The sequence below is a fragment of the Urocitellus parryii genome, chromosome 8 (assembly GCF_045843805.1).
Source record: "Urocitellus parryii isolate mUroPar1 chromosome 8, mUroPar1.hap1, whole genome shotgun sequence".
Lineage (NCBI taxonomy): Eukaryota > Metazoa > Chordata > Mammalia > Rodentia > Sciuridae > Urocitellus > Urocitellus parryii.
The window spans coordinates 127568066-127590153 of record NC_135538.1 but is presented as its reverse complement, the minus strand read 5'-3'; the positions used below and the strand labels follow the sequence as shown (position 1 = coordinate 127590153).

Below are 22088 nucleotides of genomic sequence, written 5' to 3'. Positions count from 1 at the left end.
CCGGATACATAAACTACTGTAAAATTATAACAAGTGTTTGGAGTCCCTGCGCGAGGTAGTTGGAACATGTTTTTCTGTAATCTTAGCAGAATGATAAAATCTTCACCGATAACCTTTTTTCAAATATGGTGTAATTCATATACTCGAAAGCTAAGTCCTTTCTCTTGTGTCTCACAAGAGCAGGGGAATGATACAAAAAGAGAATTCTGATTTTCTCCAAATACCTGCCCTTATTACCAAATTTTACACCAAATTTGCATAATGCAATAGTGTCTCTCAGTCAATAATTAAGCCGTAAAGAAATAGGGAAAGAAAAGAATTAAACATTCCTTTGTAATCACGGTTACAAACGCGGTTTGCATCAGAATTGAGACCCACTGGGAGTAAACGAAAACCACCACACGGTGGACATGAAAGACCCTTCCTGCCACTTTCTCAGTTTGGTCAGACCCGCCGCCGACGACTGCAACTGGGATTAAAGAGAGGCCTCTTCCTGGGCTTGTCGCTTCCTACCAAAACAAGAAGTATAGACCCCACTGAGGATTCTCCAATATGACTTTTTTTTTTTAAAGCCCAATAATTAATGAAATGATTATTAAATGCCTATCACCTTGTGCCACCACTTGGTTGTGATGGTGTGTGGTTTTGCAGAGAGAGGCCTTCCCCAGTCTTATTTTCCCCAAACACCCTAGGCTCACGAGATTCCGACTTGCCTTTCGTTGTGTAAGCGCCGGGAAGCACCTGGTGGGAAAGGCGCGCGCTACACAGACTCCCGTGGGTGGGCCAGCCTGCAGCGCACCCTCGGCAGGCGAGAGTAGCCCAAGCCGCGAAAACCGTAGGTCTGGAATCCCAGGCTTGTGGAGTCTCGCTCTTATTTCTGGGGACTCTGGAGGTCCGGGTTTGAGTCTTTATAAAACTGGCTTCCTCGCTACATCCTGGCTTTCCCAAAGTCTGTTATGCAGACTTTTCATATTTTAGAAATGCTGGAGGAACATTATTTAAAAAAAAAAAAAAAAAGCTCTGAAAATCAAAGCTGGACCTTGAAGAGGCTGCGCTCTTTTTCTGTAGCCCTCCAGGAAAGCACCATCTGGACAGGTCAAAGCGTCACTGTGAGGGCCTTTTACCCAACGCAGAGGGGTTCAGTAAACACACAGGATCCAAGCTTACTCTGATCTCTAAAAGACTTTTCTTTTCTCCCTCTTTAGAGAGGGAGATTAGAAAATTCAAATGAAACGGCAACTTATGGAGAAATATAAATTACGAATTTCGATTTAAGAAAAAAATGACAAATATGAATAGTCCTAAAACTGCTACATAGACTGAATAGTAAAATATTTTCTAACAGAGAAAACTCCAAACTTTAAACTGAGAAGTTTTTCAAAACAATACAGAGAATATAAATTCAATTGGACACAAACTCTTCAAATTAGGATGGAAAGACTTTCCATCTCAATTTATAAACGTGACTTCATCCTAATACAAATATCAGATTAAAGGTGGTGTGAGAAAGGAAAGTCATAGGACCTGAACATCAATGCAGTATCCTTTAAAACAAAAACAAAACCTAATACCTAACTGAATTCAACAATTATTATAAATTAAAACAAATCTATGTTTATACCAAAAATTAGGTGTCAATTGAACATTAGGAAAACAATTGCTATGATTCAGTACATCAAAAAATTAGAGGAAAAAATTATGTTTACCAGAGTAGAGGCAGAAAAAGCATTTAATAAATTTCTGTGTCCACTCATGATATAGGTGTTAATCTAGAAATAAAAGGAAATGTCTTTGGATTTTAAAAACACAAACATGATTGGCAGAAAGTATAATAATACTTAAAGGTAAAATTTTTAAAACACTGTTTAGAATTAGGAACACATGGAGTACACCAGGGGTCAACTTCTATTCCCTATAAAACAAAAGGAAAAATTTTAAATATAATGACTAGAAAGGAAAAAACTATTATCTTCCCCCTTTTAACAGATTGTATATTTGTATATCAACATTAACTAGACAAATCTAAACATAAGTTATTATGATTAGTAAAAGAGTCTTAACATATTTTCCTGAAGGCTATAAAATTTCACAAGAGCAATGACATACAATTTAAAATAACCTAGATGTCACAGAAAAGGAAATGTTATTGAAATGTTAATAACAAGAAAACATCACAAAACAAATATGGCATGGCTTTATTTATAAAACTACAAACTAAGTATACTGAAAAAACTATTATTTATGAATACATATATAATTAGTAAAGCTAATACATTAGAGATAAAAACTTTATCTCAGGATAAGAGAGGTATAAACTGGGGTAGAGCAAATGGGACTTCTGAAATAATGTTCTCTTTCTAGATTGATGACTTTTTTTTTCTTTTTGAAGTAAACTTTTTGTTGAAGTGTAATAAACAGGCATTAAAATTCGAAAATACAAGTATATAGAGATCACTGAATATATATAATATATAAATATAAATATAATAAAGATAATATATCTATAACCTGCCAACCAGATCTTTTGTTTTAATTTATTACCCCTCTTTCCATTGAACTGGATCCGAGATCTAAGTTTTGTCACTTAGGCGTCTGTGCCAAGAAACAAAACATTATCAATAGCCTCAGAAGCCACCCTCATACCCTCCCCCAACTCACTTTTTTCATAAAGATAACCTCTTTTTTCTTCTTTGCTTCTGACATCATCTGTTCATTTTGCACGTTTTTATTCTTTGTCCAAATAGGATTATAAAATACACACAATTAGCTCTCCATATGTTCAGGTTCTGCATCCACTGATTTAACCAAGCATGGATGAAAAACATTTGGGGAAAAATTACACATGTATTGGGCTGAAGTTGTGGCTCAGCAGTAGAGCGCTTGCCTGGGTTTGATCCTCAGCACCACATAAAAATAAATAAATAAAAGAAAGGTATTGTGTCCATCCACAACTAAAAAATAAATTTTAAAAAAATTAAACATGAACAGACATTCTGTCATTTAGAGATGATTCAAAATTGGCTCACACTTGTAATCACAGCTACTCATGAGGCACAGGCAGAAGGATTGCAAATTCCAGGTCAGCCTCAGCAACTTAGAAATAACTTGTCTCAAAAACCTTAAAGTGGTTGCATCTTGCTTTTTGAGATGACTCATATTCTCCCTCAAATGTGTATTCCTTGTTTTACCCCCAAAGCTTCTCACTCTTGAGATGACCCACATTCTCCCTGGAATATGTCTCTGCTTTTCTAAATAAATCTCTGTATATCTTTTTAAAAAAAAGAAAAGCTGGGGGTGAAATTAGTGATTGCACACCCCAGGTGCAGTCTACAGTATCACAAAAATTCATTCATTCATTCATTAAAATGTAGGAGAAGCATACAGGCATGTGTGCACAGGCTATATACAAATATCATGCCATTTTATAGGAGGGATTTAATCAGTCACATATTTTGATATCCACAAGGAGTCCTGGAAGCAATCCTCCACAAATACTGAGGAACAATTATAACTGTATTATACCAAGCTTCTTTTGCATAGCAATATGTGAGATTCATCTGTTATTGCACAATTATTTTTTCTCACTGATGTGTATATTGCATGAGTATACCACAATTTATTTACCGATTCTATTGATCATACACTGGGTTATTTTCAGTTTTGGGATATTACAAGCAGGACTATGAGGAACAATGCTGTACATTTTGTGTTTGTACATGTGCACAGATTTTTATTGGGTATTAAAATAAAGAGGATGAGGGGTTGGGGTTGTGGCTCAGTGGTAGAGCGCTCGCCTAGCCCATGCGAATTCCTGGGTTTGATTCTCAGCACCACATTAAATAAATAAATAAATAAAGATATTGTGTACGACCAAAAAATAAATGTTAAAAAAAATAAAATAAAGAGGATGAAACTATTGTGTGTGTGTGTGTGTGTGTGTGTGTGTGTGTGTGTGTGTTTGATGCCTGGAATCAAACCCAGGATCTTACACATGCTAATCAATGAAACAATTTTTGATGTTTGACAGTTGACAGCTTTCAAGATCTGTCACTCTTCCCTCCCTTTTGCTTCACATTTAAGCCAGCCCAGAAGAAAGTGCATTAACTCTATAGATTGCTTTGGGCATTATGAAAATTTTAATATCGTTAATTCTTCCAATTCATGAACTTGGAATATCTTTTCATTTTTGTGACTTCATCAATTATTTTCATCAATGTCTTGTTGTTTTTAGTGTATAGATCTTTAACCTCCTTGGTTAAATTTATTATTTTGGATGTTTTGATAAATGAGATTGTTTTCTTAATTTCTTTTTTGGATAGTTTGCTGTTGGTGTAAAAAGTGCAACTGATTTTTGTTCATTGATTTTGTATCTTGCAACTTAGGTGAATTATTTATTAGTTCTAACAACTTTTTGGTGAGATCTGTACAGCTTTCTATATTGAAGATCATGTTGTCAGCAAACAGCAACAATTTGATTTCTTCCTTTCTAATTTGGATGTCCTTTATTTCTTTTACTTGCCTGATTAGAAGTCATTATTTCCAGTACTATGTTGAATACTTAGACTAAGGGTGGGCATCTGTGTTAGTTTTTCATCACTGTAACAAAATACTTGAGGAAAACAATTTAAGAAGGAAAGAAATATTTTGGCTCACAGCTTCAGAGGTTTCAGTCCAATGTTAGCTAGCTCCATTGCTAACCCTTTTATCCCAGGGACAAATCTCTTTTAATGATTGTAATGATCCTTTTAATTCAATTTGCTGAGTTCAATTTGCTAGTATTTTGCTGAGGGATTTTGCATTTATCTTTATCAGCAACATTGGTATATAATTGTTTTTTCTTACAGAGTCCTCATCTGGTTCTAGTATCTGAGTAATACTATCCTTATAAAATGTGTTTGAAAATATTATTTCCTCTTCAATTGTTTTGGAAGAGTTTGAGAACAATGGGCATTCATTCTGATTTAAATTCTTGGTAGAATTTATCTATGAAGACTAGTCCTGGGCTTTTCTATGTTGGAAGGTTTTCAATAACTGCCTCAACCTGCCATTTGTATATTCAGATTTTCCATTTCTTGTGTCTAGAAATTTATCCATTTCTTCTAGTTTATTTAGTCCCCCCCCCGCACTTTTTTTTTTTTTTTGGTAAGTCTACCTAATTGTTTTTTCAATTTTGTTTATCTTTTTAAAAAAAAACCCACAACTCTTCATTTTATTCTTTCTAGTCTCCGTTTCACTTATTTCTGCTTGATCTTTATGATTTCTTTCCTTATGCTAATTTTTGGCTTTGTGTTTTCTTTTTCTACTTCCTCAAGATATAAAGTTATGTTATTTCTAAACTTTCTTTTTTCTTACATGTAGCCTTTATAACTTTCCCTCTTAGCATTGTTTTTGCTGCATACTGTAAGTTTTGGTATGCTCTATTTCAATTCTTATTTGTCTCAAGGTATTTTTTTATTTCCTTTTTAATATCTTCTTTGCTGCATTGGTTGTTCAGAAATATTTGCTTAATTTATGCATATTTGCAAATTTCCCTATATTCATCTTGTCTAATTTTATACCATTGTTGCTGAAAAATATATTGATATGATTTCAATCATAAAAATTGGCTTATAGTTGTTTTCTGGCCCAACATATATTCTATCCTGGTGAACATTCTGTGTATACTGAGAAAAATGTGACAGATTTTGACTGAAAGTCTATTTCAGTATAGCCATTTCTGATCTCTTTTGGTTATTATTTCCATGGAACATCTCTTTCTATCTTAGCCTATATATACATATAGTATATTATTAAATCAGTTTTCCCCCTTATTCATCCAGCTTATTTAATTTTTTATTGAACAATAGAGTCCATTTTCACTAAAGTAATTCCTGACAGGTAAGTACTTAATATTTCCATTTTGTTAAAAAAACTTTTTGACTGTTTTGTTTTTTATATTTTTATCTTTAATTTCAAACTAGAATTAAAAGTGTTTTTTGCACAGCCATTGCAGTATTAGTTTTCTGAATTTCATTACTTATTTACCTTTACAAGTGAATTTTATATTTTTTTTTCTATTTTCTGTTACTTAGCATCATTTTATTCATCTTGAAGAACACCTGTTTGCATTTTTTGTAAGACAAGTCTAACAGTGATAAACTTTCTCAGCTTTTGTTCATCTTGGAATGTGTTTATATCTCCTTTATTTCTAAAGCACAGTTTTTGTTTGTAAATCCTTCATTGGTAGGGGTTTTTTCCCTTTCTGCACGTGGAATATTTTAACCCAATCCTTTCTGGCTTGCAAATTTTCGGCTGAGAAATAACACTGAAAGCATGGAGTTTCCCTTCAGTGTGGAATCTCTTTCCTTGTGTTCTTTTGAAGACTCTGTCTTTTAACAATTTGATTATAATTTATCTGTATCATCTTCTTTGGATTGATCTTGTTTAGAGTCCGTTGAATTTCATGAATCTAAATTTCCACATCTCTCCCAAGATTCTGGTCATGTCTGGCTGGTATTTTTTAGAATAAGCTTTCTGTCCACCTCCACTTTTTTCTAATTAGACTCCCATAATCTGTTATTTTCTTTCTTGGTGGTGTCCTATATGTCCCCTAAGTTTTCTTCACTTTTTATTATTTCTTTTATTTTTTTGTTCCTCTATGGTGAATTTCAAATGGCCTGTCTTTTCGCTTACCGATTCATTCTTCTGCAAGATTGGGTCTGCTGTTGAAACTCTCTATTGACATTTCCAATTCTTCTATTGTATTCTTCAGTTGCAAGATTTATATTTGGTTCTTTTTAGTGTTTATATTTCTCCAAGAAATTTATAATTTTGTTCATGCTTTGTCTTAGTGATTTCATTGAGTGGTCTATTTGTGTTCTCTTGCAACTCCTTTGAGCTTCTTTCGGATGATTATTTTGAATTCTTTGTCAGGAAATTTGTAGAGCTCCATTTTTTACAGTTCAGTTACTGATGTTTTATTAGTTTCCTTTGATGATGTCACATTTGACTAATTCTTCATGGTCCATGTAGTCTTGCATTGGTATTTTTGCATTTGAAGGAATAAATGCCCCTTCCAGTCCTTATAGACCAGTTTTGGCAAGTAAACACTTTCTTCTACCGGGTCCCCCAAACAACTGTGTGTGTGTGTGTGTGTGTGTGTGTGTGTGTGTGTGTGTATATATATATATATATATATATATATATATATATATTTCTCCTCCTCCTCCTCTTCTCCTTCTTCTCCTTCTCCTCCTTCTCCTCCTTCTCCTCCTTCTCCTCCTCCTTCTCCTCCTTCTCCTCCTCCTTCTCCTCCTCCTTCTCCTCCTCCTTCTCCTTCTTCTTCGGAACATTCTCCAGGTTATATGGAGAATGGAACATATGCCAGGTTATAAAGCAAATCTCAGTAAACTCAATAAATTTAAAAGAATAAACATATTCAGTTGATTTTCTCTGATCATAATGGGGTGAAATTAGAAGCCAATTCGGGGAGAAGGGAAATACTCAAATATGTTCTATATAACCAATGGATCAATGAAGAGATCAAAAGGGAAATCAGAAATACTCGAAGGTGAATGAAAATGAAGACACAACCTTCTAAAACTTACAGAATACATCTAATCAGTGATCAGAAGTAAATTGTTAACAGCAAATGCCTCTGTTAAAAAAGAAATATCTCAAATCACAGACCTAATCTTTATCTTAAATACATTGTTAAGAGCAAACTAAACATAAAGCAGACAGAAGAAAGGAAATAATAAATACTAAAGAACTGTCATTAATCACATAGAAAATACAAAAATAAGAGAGAAGAGAAATTAAACTAAAAGTTGATTCTTTGAAAAGATGAACAGAATTAATAAACATCTAGTTAGATTGCCTAAGAGAAAAAAGGAAAGACCCAACTTACTAGAATCAGAAATGGAAGAGAAGAAATTAGTTTTATTCTAAGAGGAATAAAAAGAATAAGAAAGAAATAATAAAAGTAATTAGATACCAATGAGTTAAAAGGATCAATTAATAATAATAATTTTTTTTAAAAAACTACTCACAAAGAAAAACATAGGCCCAGATGTCTTTGCTGATGAATTTTACTAAATATTTAAGGAAGAATTAATACTAGTTCTTCACCACAATTTTTTTTTTTAGAGAGAGAGAGAGAATTGAGAATTTTAATATTTATTTTTTAGTTTTCTGTGGACACAACATCTACCGCTTGAGCCACAACCCCAGCCCCCACCACAAATTTTTTAAAAAATAGAATAGAAAGGAATACTTCTCAAATAATTTTATAAGAACAGAATTACAATGTCATCCTTAAAGAAAAGAGGGACAGCAAAGCACCATATTCCTAATGCCCCTTAATGTTCCCCAAAACCTAGTCAAGTTAAGGAAACAATGAAAGTGAATCTGGGTCAAAATGTCCAGACAAATATTATCTTGAAGGGTACTGATTTCCTTTCAAATATTCTGGGAATTAAGGCAAGTTAGTGTTATCTGTAGAGACCTGCCTTCTTACACACAAGCTAGGTCAGCTGGTCCTTGGGATGCTTGTTATACAAGGAGCAAAGTGAATTAATGATGTTACTGTTTCTGTTGCCTAATTTATAAAACTCTTCACCCTGTGGCAACTGGTGAGAATCAGAGGACCATGGAGAAGGAAATGCTCATATAGGTGACCTTGGACAAAATATCACTAGGAATAGGAGACACTACTTTCTGGCAAGGCACCAGGGGCACTGCAAGGGGAGAAGTGTACCTGTTCTGCCTGTCTCCACTGGACTTCCCCTGTAGGCATTTCTCAATAGTCCTTTACCCCATCACCAGGTGTCTTCCTTGGTCTCTTGGCAACCTATCCTACTGCTCCAACACAACCAGGCTATAAACGTTACAATTATCCCGATGTCAAAACCAGAGAAAGATACTAAGAATATAATAACAGGGTAAAAGGAATGCTAAATCCCCTGCCTTCATGTAGCTAATATTCTAGTGCCAGAAACACAATACACCAATTAAAAAATAAAATGTACTACATCAAACAGTGATAAATTTTAAGGAGAAAAGGCAAAAGAACAATAAGAGTACTAAAAAAGTTTACTTAGATGGTTAATGGAAAGCCTCATTTTATGATGTTTTGATGAAAAAAAAAAAAAGACTAAAAGAAAGAAAGGAAGCCAACCTTAAAGATCTCTGAAAAAAAATATTTGGGGAGGGGGGAGAAAGAAAGAAAGTGAAGATGCTTTGAAGCAGGAATGGCCCTGAAGAATACAAGAAACCCAAGGGGACAGTGTAATTAAAACGATGCCAGATGACATCAGTGGTGAGACACACTTTACAGGATAGACAGATGGGAAATTCATATTGTCCTTTCAAAATGGTCATCAAATTGAGACTTTGTAGTTTGTTTATAGATAATCTTATTCACTCATGTTTCCCACTAGAGGATAATATTCTCTGTTTGAATTTTGCTAGTTACTAGAATACATTAGAGTAGTTGGGTCTTATGAACAGATTTCTGCTTTCCTCATGCTTACATGAAGATGTCTGGTTCCAGGCCAGAAACTCGATCTTTACAAAGAAAAAATTTAAAAAACCCTTGGAACCTTAAGAGAAAAACTATCCCAGGAATTCTTAACTATTTATACTCCAGGGGAAAAAAAAAATCAAAAACAAAAGCAAAACCAAAACCAAAAAGCTCAGTTCTATTTCTAAGACAAATTTTGTTCAAGGACTAGAACATTAAGATACAGCTCTGCCTCTTATGTGAAAACAGGTGCTGATTCTGTAATTGTTTCTTATCCTTCTTGTCCATATTTTCTGCTTTACTAACTATATGTGTATCCACAAACAATAGAAAATTTTGTCTTTAAATGTACAGAAATGAAATCATACTGAATTATGTTGCTGTTTTATTTCAACATATCAAAAAAATTAAAAGAACCATTATGTTGTTACTATAATATTATGCTATCATTATTTAAAAATGCGTTATTTTTATTTAAAAGAAAAGCGAATTCTCTGACCATTGTGTACTCTCTCTGCCTCTGCAGCCAGGGAACCTGAGGAGGAGATGGAGGAGACCGCTCCATGTGGAGCCAAATGGTGGGCTCAGCTCGCCGAGTGTTTCCGGGATTTTCCGAAGGTGGAGTTTGAGACTCTTACTGCGTTCGTACACATTTCACCCTACCCTGCGCTGCCAGACTCAGGGACCCTTCTCTCTCAAGTCTCCAGCTTTCCAGTCAATCATTATGTATGACCAGAGCAGAGACTAAAAACCATCACTTAAGAGACTTCTATAAACCACGCTTCAGGATCCGCTAGTCCCCTATGAGCAAGACCGCAAAGTGTCTGAAATCAGACACACATTCATCTGAATAAATGACCTTTCGTTCTTTGCAGAGGAAAGCTTGCCTAAGACTCTGAGGGTAGAAAACATGGAGATACGATCCTAATCTGAGGTACCATCCATTCAAGCATTCATTTATTTATTCAACAAACACAGCCGAAAACTTTGTGCAGGCACAACCAAAGCACGACATTATTATGGTCATGGGCGTCCTCAACGACGGGGATAGGAGAAGGTAGATTGCTCTCCTTTGTCAACACAGAAACGCTAGAATTACCTCCAAAACGCCCAACTTCTTATAATAATCAATCATTGGCTTAGGAGTTTATTAAAGCTTTACTTGAATCACAAAATCTTAGTCCCGGAGAAATCTCAACATTAGCCTTTACGTGTTCTTCTGCATGGGACAATCCCTATTCTTTCCAGCAAGTGGACTGTCAGAATTCCCTAGCAGGAAGTGCTCCATGGGGCCATGCCCTTGACTCCAGCTGCACCTCCAATGGGAGTCGGTGCAGGTTAATGTCGCTCAGAAACGATCTAAATGCACTTAGCGTCTCCATTCCTTTATTTTTTGATTCGTTTTGTTTTAATAGGAGGAAGAAGGAGCTGCTTGGAATACTGCCTCTTCCGGGTAAGAAGGGGTGTAAGGAAGGCAAATCTGTTACAGTCGGGATATCGCTTTCGTTCCATTACAACGCTAAATAAAGTAGTAAATAAAGTACGGTTTAATAAAAGTAGTGCTGCGAAACTAGGCCCCACTGGGATTCGAACCCAGGATCTCCTGTTTACAAGACAGGCGCTTTAACCAACTAAGCCATGGAGCCAGACGACCAAGGCCTCCAACAGACCAACATTTATTTAATTTCAAATAACCACGGTTTCTTTCGTTTATTTAAAAATTTTAGGCATATTTTTTAAATTATTATTATGTATCCGATTTCAATTTCTTCTTTATAATGTATTATACAAGCGGAAGAATTCTGAAATGACTGAGGAAGTCGTCTATTGAGACACTCCAGGCATTGAGACTTTTCCAATCTCAGCTCTTTTTCTGCGCCGATCGGGAAAGGGTCACCGTGGTTCTCATTTCTCTCCACTCCTCCTTTCCTAGAATCCTGCCCCGTAGCTTTTGATACTGACTGACGAGTCCTAGGGGGATTTTGGCAAAACACATGAAAGCTCCCACAGCCTGCAGAGGAATCCTGTCTTTTGAGTCCTGAACACTCGCGACGTCTATCTTTGGGGCCAGAAATTTGTGAATAATTGTGAGCAACAGCAGTGGGATGCATTTACAGCCCAAGATGGGCAATGTTCAGTTTCCAACACTTCCCTTGAAAGTAGCTCTTTTGCAGAATCTTCTTCAATCTGGCGGTGAGAAAACTTGTGTAGGACGGGAAAAGAAGAGAAAGAGAGACTGCAGTTTAACCAACAGGAGTAAAAACAAGGTGCTTTTGATCTGAATCCTCAAGTACACCCAGATGCATTCCCCATCTGAGATCTTGCTCATAGATCCAATAGTTGCCTCAGATGCAGTTGAGCTGCAGCAGCTTTTGTTACTTGTCCTGGTCCTACTTCAATTTCCCTTCCCACCGCCAGACTTGAAGAAGTCTTGCTACTCAACTTGTGGCTTGTGGACAAGGAACATTGGCACCATCTTGGAGCTTGTTAAAAATGTGAAATTGTAAACAGAATCAGAATATGCACTTTAACAACCTCAGGCGATTCATATGCATATTACAGTTGAGAAGCTCTACTCTATAACAGTGGTTCTCCAACTATCATGTGTATCATGGTCTGAATCTTAGTGTTTCCTCCAAATTGATGTGCTGAAACTAATATCCAATGGGGCAGTATTAAGAGATGGGGCTTTGGAATTGATTAAGTAATGAGGCCTCTCCCCTTGTCAGTTGGCTTAGGGCCCTTATGAAAGAGCCTGAGAAAGTTTGCATACTCTCCCAACCATAAGAAGACATAGAAGGTGCCATCTATGAGGAATAGATTCTCACGAGACATTGAATCTGCTTGCCTTGATCTTGAACTTCTCAGCCTCCAGAATCATGAGCAACAAATTTCCGTTTATAAATTACCTCATCTGACTAGTAAAACATAGCAATAAATTGTTTTAAAAACATTTCCTCAATTAGATTTCCTCCTTATTTTCGTCAAGTCTTAGTATTTATTTTCTGGAATAGTATATCTGTTTTTATCTGTGTTAGATATATTATTTCTCATAATTTGTCTTCCTCTGTTTTGCTATGTCTTCCCTCTAGGTGAGGTGTACTTTCTCACTTCACTGACATTATGCTCCGTAATGTGACTTGATTTGATCGCTGGAATGCCATGAATAATAGAGGGTGTGGTTATGAGCTGAGATTTTAAGCATCATAGCAAAGTTTTCCAGCCCTCTGCTTCCTGCATTCCAATGGAAGAACACACCAGGTAGCTGCTGGTCTGGAATGAGGAGGCTTACATAAAAGCCCAGACAATTCAGGCTGACGTCACCAGTTCCTCACCCAAAACGGGGCTTGCAAATGAGAAACAGATGTTTGTTATTTTCAGACACTGAGATCCATGGCTACTTTTTTGTCTTTTAGATTTTTTCTTTCTTTTTATATTGTTATTTTAATTATTGCTTATTTGATATATTCAAACTAAAATATAGTACCACAAAGGAGGGGGGGGCAAAAATTATTACAGCTTTTCAAAATAGAGATGAAAAAGCCACTAATACATGTTTAATTTCTAGGAAGGTTTATGTCAATAGCTATAACCTTCCAAGAAACAAAAAGAAGTTGCTATTTGGGATTCTTGTTTTTTGGGGGGTAGATTTTTTTTTAACATACTTCTTATTTATTTGAAAGAATCCACTGCCAAACTTATATAAATATAATAGATGAAGTATTTTATCCAGTATGTATTCAAAAATTTTCCCAATTACTAATTTTATTCTTATGTTTAATAATTTTTGATATCATAAGAAATTTCAATGGAGTTAAATTCAACAATTTGTTTCTTATGGTAATTCTACTGGGAATCATTCTTTGTTATTTTTCTCATCTATCATTTACATAAATTTGCCCTAGCATTAAAAAATACATTTAAATAATAATATATCCAGAATTTATTTTTGAGAAAGTGCAACAATGACCTTAATTTTGAAACAAAGAGTTAACCTTTTATCCCTTCTATCCCACAGGATACTTACTTACCTTTTTGAAATACCATCTTAGGGCTGGGGCTGTAGTTCAGTGGTAAAATGACTGTCCTGCATGTGTGAGACACTGGGTTTGATCCTCGGCACCCCATAAAAATAAATAAAGATACTGTGTGTTTATCTACAACTAAAAAAGTTTTTTAAATACCATCTTTATGATCCAATCTTTTTTGAATTATAAAGGCAATTTGTTCTTGAAAAAAAAATCTCATAAGGCAAATTATCCTAAGTTGAATTAATATTACCATTCACTACAATAAAAATTAATACATTCCTGAGCTCCCGAATTGACACCTATTTATCCCTTTATTCTTCAAATTCAGTGTTATCACATGTCTAGAACTTTTCTAAGCTATGGGGATACAATAAACAAAATAAATTAAAAACCCATCCTCTCATAGATACTCTAATCTAATGAGAAAACAGAAAAATTTGTAAGATTGTTGGAGAAAACCAAAGCAGTGAAAAAAAGAAACCAGGGAAAGGAAGGATGGATAGTATAAGGTCTTCTAAGCTTAAGGTTAAAGTCTTCAGTTTCTACTTGGAATGAGATGGGAAACCATGGGAGGATTTTGAACAGAGGTATGACAGGACCTAATCTACATTTTAAGAAGATCTCTCAGGTTGCTGAGTTGAGACTAGATTGAAAGGGCATGTCTTATTAGTCTGCTCAGACTGATAAAACAAAATGCCATAGACTAAGTAGCTTATAAATAATAGAAGTTTATTTCCTTATAGTTCTGGAGGCTGAGAAAATCAAGGAGCAGGCAGATTTTTATGTCTGATGAGATTCAGCTTCCTGGTTCACAAATGGCATCTTCTGGTTGTGCTTTCAATGGTAGAAGAAGGTTAATGCAGCTAAACCACTCAGGGACCCTCTTCTCATGCCCTAATCACCTTCCAAAGGCTCTGATTCCCAATACCATTACCTTGGGGATTAGGTTTCAAGCTATGAAATTTGGGAAGGTACAAGCATTCTGATAGCAGGCAGCAAGGACATTTGCAGTGAGATCAGTATACCTAATTAAAATTAATTAATTAATTAATTTTTTAAAAGAGCCTGTTGTAACAATACAGAAACTTAAAAAGATAACATTCATATGGGTGCTTTTGATAAACATAAAGTCATTCTTTATGATGAGGAAGGGAAGAAGTTTAGAAAATATTAATATTCCAATGACTACATAGATATACAAGGCATTTATCAGATGTTGTTAAAGTCATGTTTTGTATTTGTTTAGGTATAATTTGCATCTCATCATCATCAATTTAAATTATTGGCTAGTTTATTTGCTGAGACAAGCAAAAAGCTCTCTTACTAGGTTCAAAGATTTAATAGTAATTGCTACTAGGACTTATCATAGTAAAGTGCAATTATTGAATAAATGTTAAAGAAAATTGGGTTTGTTCCTTATAGTTTATGTTCTCTTTTTAAAAATTCTCATCATTGTGCTTAGCCCAGGTTACTTTCTATTGTTTAGAGTTTCCAGCTCCTTTTTGGTGTTTTACTCCAATAATTATACAGGATTGCTCACACTGTTTTACAGTAAATGTGTGTTTAGATTTTCCATGTCCATTATCTTCTCTGCCTTTGATTCCTTCTTAGGCTCAGTGTTGCCTTCATGGTTTATTCTCTACTTTGTTAATCATGTTCCTTTTTAGTTGTCTCAGTGCAAGTTCATTGGTAGTAAAGGTTCTCATCAGACATTTTGAAGGCATTTTATTCCATTGTCATTCTTGAGCCCACAGAGATCAGTGGAGTGACCTATATTAGGGTGGTATTTTTTCTCAGCTTTTGGAAAATATTTTTCCACTTCTTCTGGATTCTCTTGTTGTTATTGAAAAAACTGCCCCAAGTTACTTGTTAAAATTTGGTATCTCCAGTTGCTTTAATATCTTTTTTCTTATTATGATGGGTTTATATATAAATTTAGTTTTATCTTGCTCTGGTCTTGTTTTGCTCCTTGAGTTTAAAGACTCAATATTTATCAGTTCTAGAATATTCTTATCCTTTATATTCAAGATATTGGAAATCCTTAATCTCTCCTTCATAACTGCAATTTTTGCATAATTTTCTTTTTTTGTCCTTTCTTTGGCATAATTTCTGTCAGATTTAGGTTTTCAACCAATTCTTTTATATTTTAAACATTGAAATCATATAAAAGAATATTTATAACACATGCACAAGGCAGTAAAAGAAACAATAAATTTAATAACATTGTACTTATTATCCATGTTAAGAAACAGAATATGACCTTAGTGGATCTGCCAAATGCCTCAGTCCAGCTGCAGCAGAATGGGGGGGGGGGGGGACTGGACCAATAACTTGTGTTCCTTTATACAGCAGGAGTAGGAGCCGTTTATTGTAGGGCAACAGAGCTATTTATACATTTTGCACAACTTATCTTAATTAGCATAAACTAGATACATCAATCAACCAATAAGGAATCTCCACACTTAATGGCTCAATGGCTCGCTTTTGTTACTTCTCAAACCACTCCCTCTAACATTTTGCCAGGCACCATCCAGACTTGTTTACGAACTCTAACATTTCTCTGGCAAAATACCAGGTGTTATTTTTGACTTATTTACAGACCTTAACAGCCAAAATCATAGTTCCTCCTTCCTTTCTCACCCAGCAGAGGTAATTTCTGCCCAAAATCCTGTGTTCATGTTTTGTGGGCTTTTCCTTTATGTTTTTACCACACTGTATCTAACTTTTGTTGTTTAACTTTTCACACCATTTAAAGTTTCTTTTCAATGTAAATGGAAGATTCTTTTAAAGAATTTTTTTTTTAATATTTATTTTTTTTTTTTAGTTTTCGGTGGACACAACATCTTTGTTTGTATGTGGTGCTGAGGATCGAACCCCCGGGCCGCACGCATGCCAGTCGAGCGCGCTACCGCTTGAGCCACATCCCCAGCCCTGGAAGATTCTTTTAAATGTAAATGGAAGAATGCTCCCATATTCTTCTGCAATCTGAACTTCCTTCAATGGTATATACTTAAATTTAATTGACATTGGTGTGAATAACCATAAGTCGCTGATTTTGAAAAACAAATTTTGAGTATAATTTACATAGAATAATATGCATGATTTAAATTATTTAGTTTGGCCAGGCATGGTGCATATCTGTAATTCCAGCAACTCAGGAGGCTGAGGCAGGAGAATCCCAAGTCCAAAGCCAGCCTCAGCATTTTAGTGAGGTCCTACGCAACTTAGCAAGACCCTGTCTCAAAAATAAACAATAAATAATTAATAAAAAGGGCTGGGGATGTGGCTCCGTGGTAAAGTGTCTGTGGGTTAAATCTCTGGTACCAAAAATTTAAAAAATAAAATTTATAGTTTCATAAGTTTCAACATATATAGATACATACATACATACATACATATTAAATATGTATATGTATATATAGCTACCACCACAATCAAAGTATAAAACATTTCATCACACCAAAAACTTTTTGACAATCCTTCATTCTTACTATGTTATTTTAGTCGTTGAACAAATATAATACAAATTATTCACACATTCTCCTGTGAATGGACATTTGATTATTTTCAGTTTGGGTTTTGTAAGTATTGATATTAAACATTCAAATAATCTTAGCCCCCTAAAGTGCTTGGCATTTAAAAAGTAGAATTGTAAGATGTAGGGCATGTACATTAACAGTGTTAGAGGTACTGTCAAATTTTCAATTGTTGTTTACTGGATAATACCAACAACATTGTTGTTTACTAGATAATACCAACATGCACATAAAATTTACAGTATGGCCAGGGCAGTTTAATCCCAGTGACTGAGGCAGATCCTCCAGGCTGAGACAGGAAGATCACAAGTTTGAGGCCAGCCTCAGTAATTTATCCAGGTCCTAAGCAACTTAGTGAGACCCTGTCTTAAAATTAAAAAAAAAAAAATTGTGGGCAGTATTGGGGCTGTGACTCAGTGGTTAAACACCTCTAGTTCAATCCACAGTAACAAAAAACAGTGTTTCTTAAAAAGTACCCACTACATTATATTAACACTCTCTCTCTCTCTCTCTCTCTCTCTCTCTCTCTCTCTCTCTCTCTCTCTCTGTCAGCTGTGATCTCATGAAGGGTAGGAGAATTTGAAAAGAATCTTATGACTGTGCATGGTAGCATATTCAGCTATGCAGGATACTGAGGCAGAAGGATGCATGAGCCCAGGAGTCCAAGACCAGCCTGGGCAATACAGCATAGCAAGATTACATATCAGAAAACAAAGGAGAGGAGAGGAAGGGAGGGGGAGGGGAGAGGAGGGAAGGAGAGGGGAGGGGAAGGGAGGGGAGGGGAGGGGAAGAAATGTACAGTGTGGGAGCTCTAGTTGATCCACATTTTTGCTGACACTGATACTTTACACCAATCTTGTGGGTTTAAAAACAGTATTTCATTGGAATTAAATATGTATTTCTGTCATTACAAATGATTTTAAGTGTCTTTTTACATTCTATTGGCCATGCAGTTTTCTTTCTTCTTTGAAGTGCTAATTTTGCTAATTTTTCTATTTAGTTGCTTGTCTTTTTCTTATTGATTTGCATTCATTCTTTATATTCTGTAAAATAATCCTATGTCAAGTATATGTTACAAATGTTTTATTTATGTTTTCACATCTTATGATATCTAATTATAAACAGAAATTGATAATTTTAATGTAGCTATGTTTATTTATTATGGCTTATATTTTTGCATAAGAAATTGAAAGACCCCAGCCCAACAACCTCAGGCCTAGTTGCAAAACCACCAAGGCATGTCACAAACCTACGCAGGCACCAGAGGTGTTTTTCAGACAATCAGTTAGGTGTAACCGGTTGAGAAAGCACAAAGGACCAGGTCCTAAGGCATGCCTGAATGAGCAGCAACAGGAGGACCAGAGTGCTAACATGTAACTTTTATGTGGCTTTTCCAGTAACATAAAGTGAAAAACAACTTTGCCCTTTAGGTAGCCTATATGCTGGGTTTAAAATTAACTAATAAGAAACCTATTGTTTACCGTGCGCGAAAACTGCCCCTTTACCCTATAAAAATCTCTGTATCCCCAAGCCCAGTGTGCCAGCTCACCAAAGCTCCGGCTGAGGTTCTGCTGGGCACCCGCAGGCGCCTGTGTCCCAATAAACAAACCTCTTGCTTTTTGCAGCCAGTGTTTCGTGTGATTCTCCTTGGACAGGGAAACGGGGGTCTTTTCAAAATCTTTTCTTCTTCAAAATAAAAAATGAATTCTGGAAGAATATGGGATACTTTCTTTAAAAAGTTTTTTTTACTTTGCATTCATAGTTAAGTCTTTAATGTATTTAGAATATAGAAATCCAATTTCATTTTCTTTCAAATAAATAATGATTTTTTTTTCCCTTTTCTCCACTGAAAAGCAATATTTCTGTTATATACCAAGTACTATCCAGCCAATGGATTGTTTCTGGGGTCTCTATTCTATTCCAGTGATTTGTCTATTGCTGTCTTAATACCACTCCATCTTAAACACTATAGCTTTATAATTTTTTTAATCTGATGTTTCAAGTTTTCTCACTTGTTTTTGTTTTTAAATGTCCTTTAGCAAAACTAGAGCCTTTGTTCTTACATATAAATACAGTTGCAACATTGTATGAAATTTTCTTGATATTTTTCAATATCCAATGGGGCAAACTGGCCTCTTTATAACATGAAACCTTTTGAATTGTATCTACTTTCCTTAATCCATACTACCATTTCCCTAGTTCACACCAGTGTCATTAATTTATTTCATTACAAAATTCTTCTTGCTCTCCTTGCTTCCAATAGACTCCTGTCTATTTTTCCTATTGTAGCCAAAGAAATCCTGCAAAATTATAATTCAAACCACCTCTTACTAATTAGCTCTTTAGTGAATTTCCAGTGCCTCAAGCATTATGGCTAAACTTGGTTCACTTTTCTAACTGGCTCCTGTTCACCTATGCATACTCACCTCTGGCCATCCTCCCACCCCAACCCTGCATCCCCCACCCCCACTACCACAACTCTGTATTTCTCTGTATCCTGTTCATGCTGAGTTCACTTTTGGTTCCTCCAGCTAACTGAGAGAGGAGGTTTTTCCAGATAACAAAAATGTCAGTTTGGAAAATTGCCTCCCCCCAAAAGATTCAGAAGAGATTACAGACAGAAATTAATTTTCACTTAAGTTCTAAGAAAAAAAATTCTTTCAGCATAATCATAAACTTATTTTTTGTTATTGTTTGTTTTTTATTTTTGAGACAGGGCCTTGCTATGTTGAATCACTAGAAGTGATTCTTTGAGCAGAAAGCATGATTTGGGGGACCAGTTCTACCATTTCTTAGTCATTCTTCAAATTATATCTGGGAACTGGGGTGGGAGGAGACAGGTGGAAGGCAGGATTCTGGTTCTAGTTATTGTCAGATTTCTTTATAATATGAAGTACTTTCCTTGACCCGTTGATCTGGAACAATTTGGTCCCAGTGTATGAAGACCTGCCTCAAGGAACTGTGAAACTGAAGAAAAAAGACCAGAATTGCACAGAGTACAACTTATTGAGGAACATATTGACAGAAGCATGCTTCTGGGCAACAAGAAGACCAAATGAATCCCCACAAAAATTTGGGTCAGAATTACACACACACACACACACACACATTGGTTAAGACAAACAAAACTTTACGTAAGCCAGAATGTATTTGGTTTATCTTAAGCTAATATCAAAGAGTCAGGCACAATTCCTGGCACCAGAGTCCAGTTATAAATCTCTATGTGTCACTCTAAGGGTTTGGTGTATTTATAATTTGCTGGGAAACTATGGAAGAAAAACTGACTAGGATTATCTGTGGCAATCATGGTGGGTATCAGTTAAAATGCCTGCAGTTATGTCAGGCTGAATTCATACAACCATCTTTGGTCCCTCTCTAAGTTGTAATACTCTGGGTAATAGGAAAAGTTCAACACAAATCCTGTTATACATAAATTCAATTTTGAAACCTAGCACATTCACATATGATATCTAGAAGCAAACAGTATTACACAGGGTAACCATAAGTACCCAAGAAAATATACCTTCTCAGTATATGAATAACCACATATAGTAGATGTGTGAATGCATTTTAAAACAGACTGGAAATAGGAACAGAAGGATTAGGTTACCTCCAGAATTGTTAGTCATCAAATTCATGTTAAGAATATAGAGTAAGAGGCTGTGCCTCTGTGCCAGCAGTCATTTGCCCTCTGCTCTGTCTTGTACTACCCACTGCCTTCCTGCCATCCACAATGGCCCTGCTGCACTCTGGCCAACCATCCTCTCTATGGCTGCTGGCGCCTCCCAGCCAGGTCTTGCTGCCACAGCTTCTGCCAGAGCCAGCTCTTGGTAGGCCCATAGGGAAATGGGACCCCAGTTTCCATTTTTGGAGTGACTAAATAAGAGAGACACCAACAGCAAAAAGATGAACTTGGTAGTTGGTGCCTACCTGGATAATAATGGAAAGCCTTATGGACTCCAAAAAGTCATAGGCCCAGATTGCTGCAAAAAATATGGACAAGGAATACCTATCCATTGGTGAACTGGCTGAATTTTTAAGATATCTGCAGAATTAGCCCTGGGTAAAAACAGTGAGGTGTTGAAAAGTGGAGGATTTGTCACCGTGCAGACTATTTCTGGAACTGGGGCCTTAAGGGTCAGAGCCAATTTTCTGGAAAGATTTTTTAAAGTTCAGCTGAGTTGTCTTTCTACCCAAAACATCCTGGTGAAATCACACACCCATTTTCAGGGATGCTATCAATACTATGACCCCAAGACTTGCACTTTTGACTTCACAGGTGCCATAAAAGACATTTTAAAAATACCAGAGCAGTGTTCTTCTCCTGCATGCCTGTGCCCACAATCCCACTGGAACGGACCCTCATCCTGAGCAGTTGAAGAAAATAGAATCTATGGTAAAGAAAAAGAATTTCCTTGCCATCTTTGACATGACTTCCAATGCTTTGCCAGTGGTGATAGTACCAAGGATGTCTGAGCTGTGTGCTACTTCCTCGAACAGGGCATTAATATTTGTCTCTGCCAATTACATGACAAGAACATGGGCTTATGTGGGAAGCATGTGGGAGACTTCACCATAGTCTGCAAAGATGCGGATGAAACCAAAAGGGTAGAATCACAATTAAAGATTGTGATCCATCCCTTATATTCCAACTCTTCTCTCAATGGACCCTGGATCACTTCTATTATCCTGACTTCAACGGATTTGCAAAAATAATGACTGCAGGAAGTGAAAGGCATCATCAGCATGCGGACCCAGCTGGTTGCCAACCTCAAGAAGGAGGGCTACTCCCACAATTGGCAACACATCACAGACCAGATCAGCATGTTGTGTTTCACCGGCCTAAAGTCTGAACCGGTAGAGTGACTGACTAAGGAGTTCTCCATCTACATGACAAAGGGTGGCTGCATCTCCTTGACAGGGGTCACCTCCAGCAATGTGCCATTCACCAGGTCACTAAGTAACTTCACAGTGCAAGAACAAAGAAAACTTTTCTGTCCTCAGTTCCTGCTGTTGTGA

General features: G+C 36.0%; 1 non-coding gene and 1 pseudogene across 1 annotated transcript; one reads left to right on the top strand and one right to left on the bottom strand.

The window, feature by feature from the left end:
- Positions 1 to 11074: 11074 nt before the first annotated feature.
- Positions 11075 to 11148, bottom strand: Trnat-ugu (transfer RNA threonine (anticodon UGU)). The gene has a single exon. It is a non-coding gene; the product is annotated as a tRNA-Thr (tRNA).
- A 9654-nt stretch (positions 11149 to 20802) lies between these two features.
- LOC113200959 (aspartate aminotransferase, mitochondrial pseudogene) lies at positions 20803 to 22088 on the top strand (annotated as a pseudogene).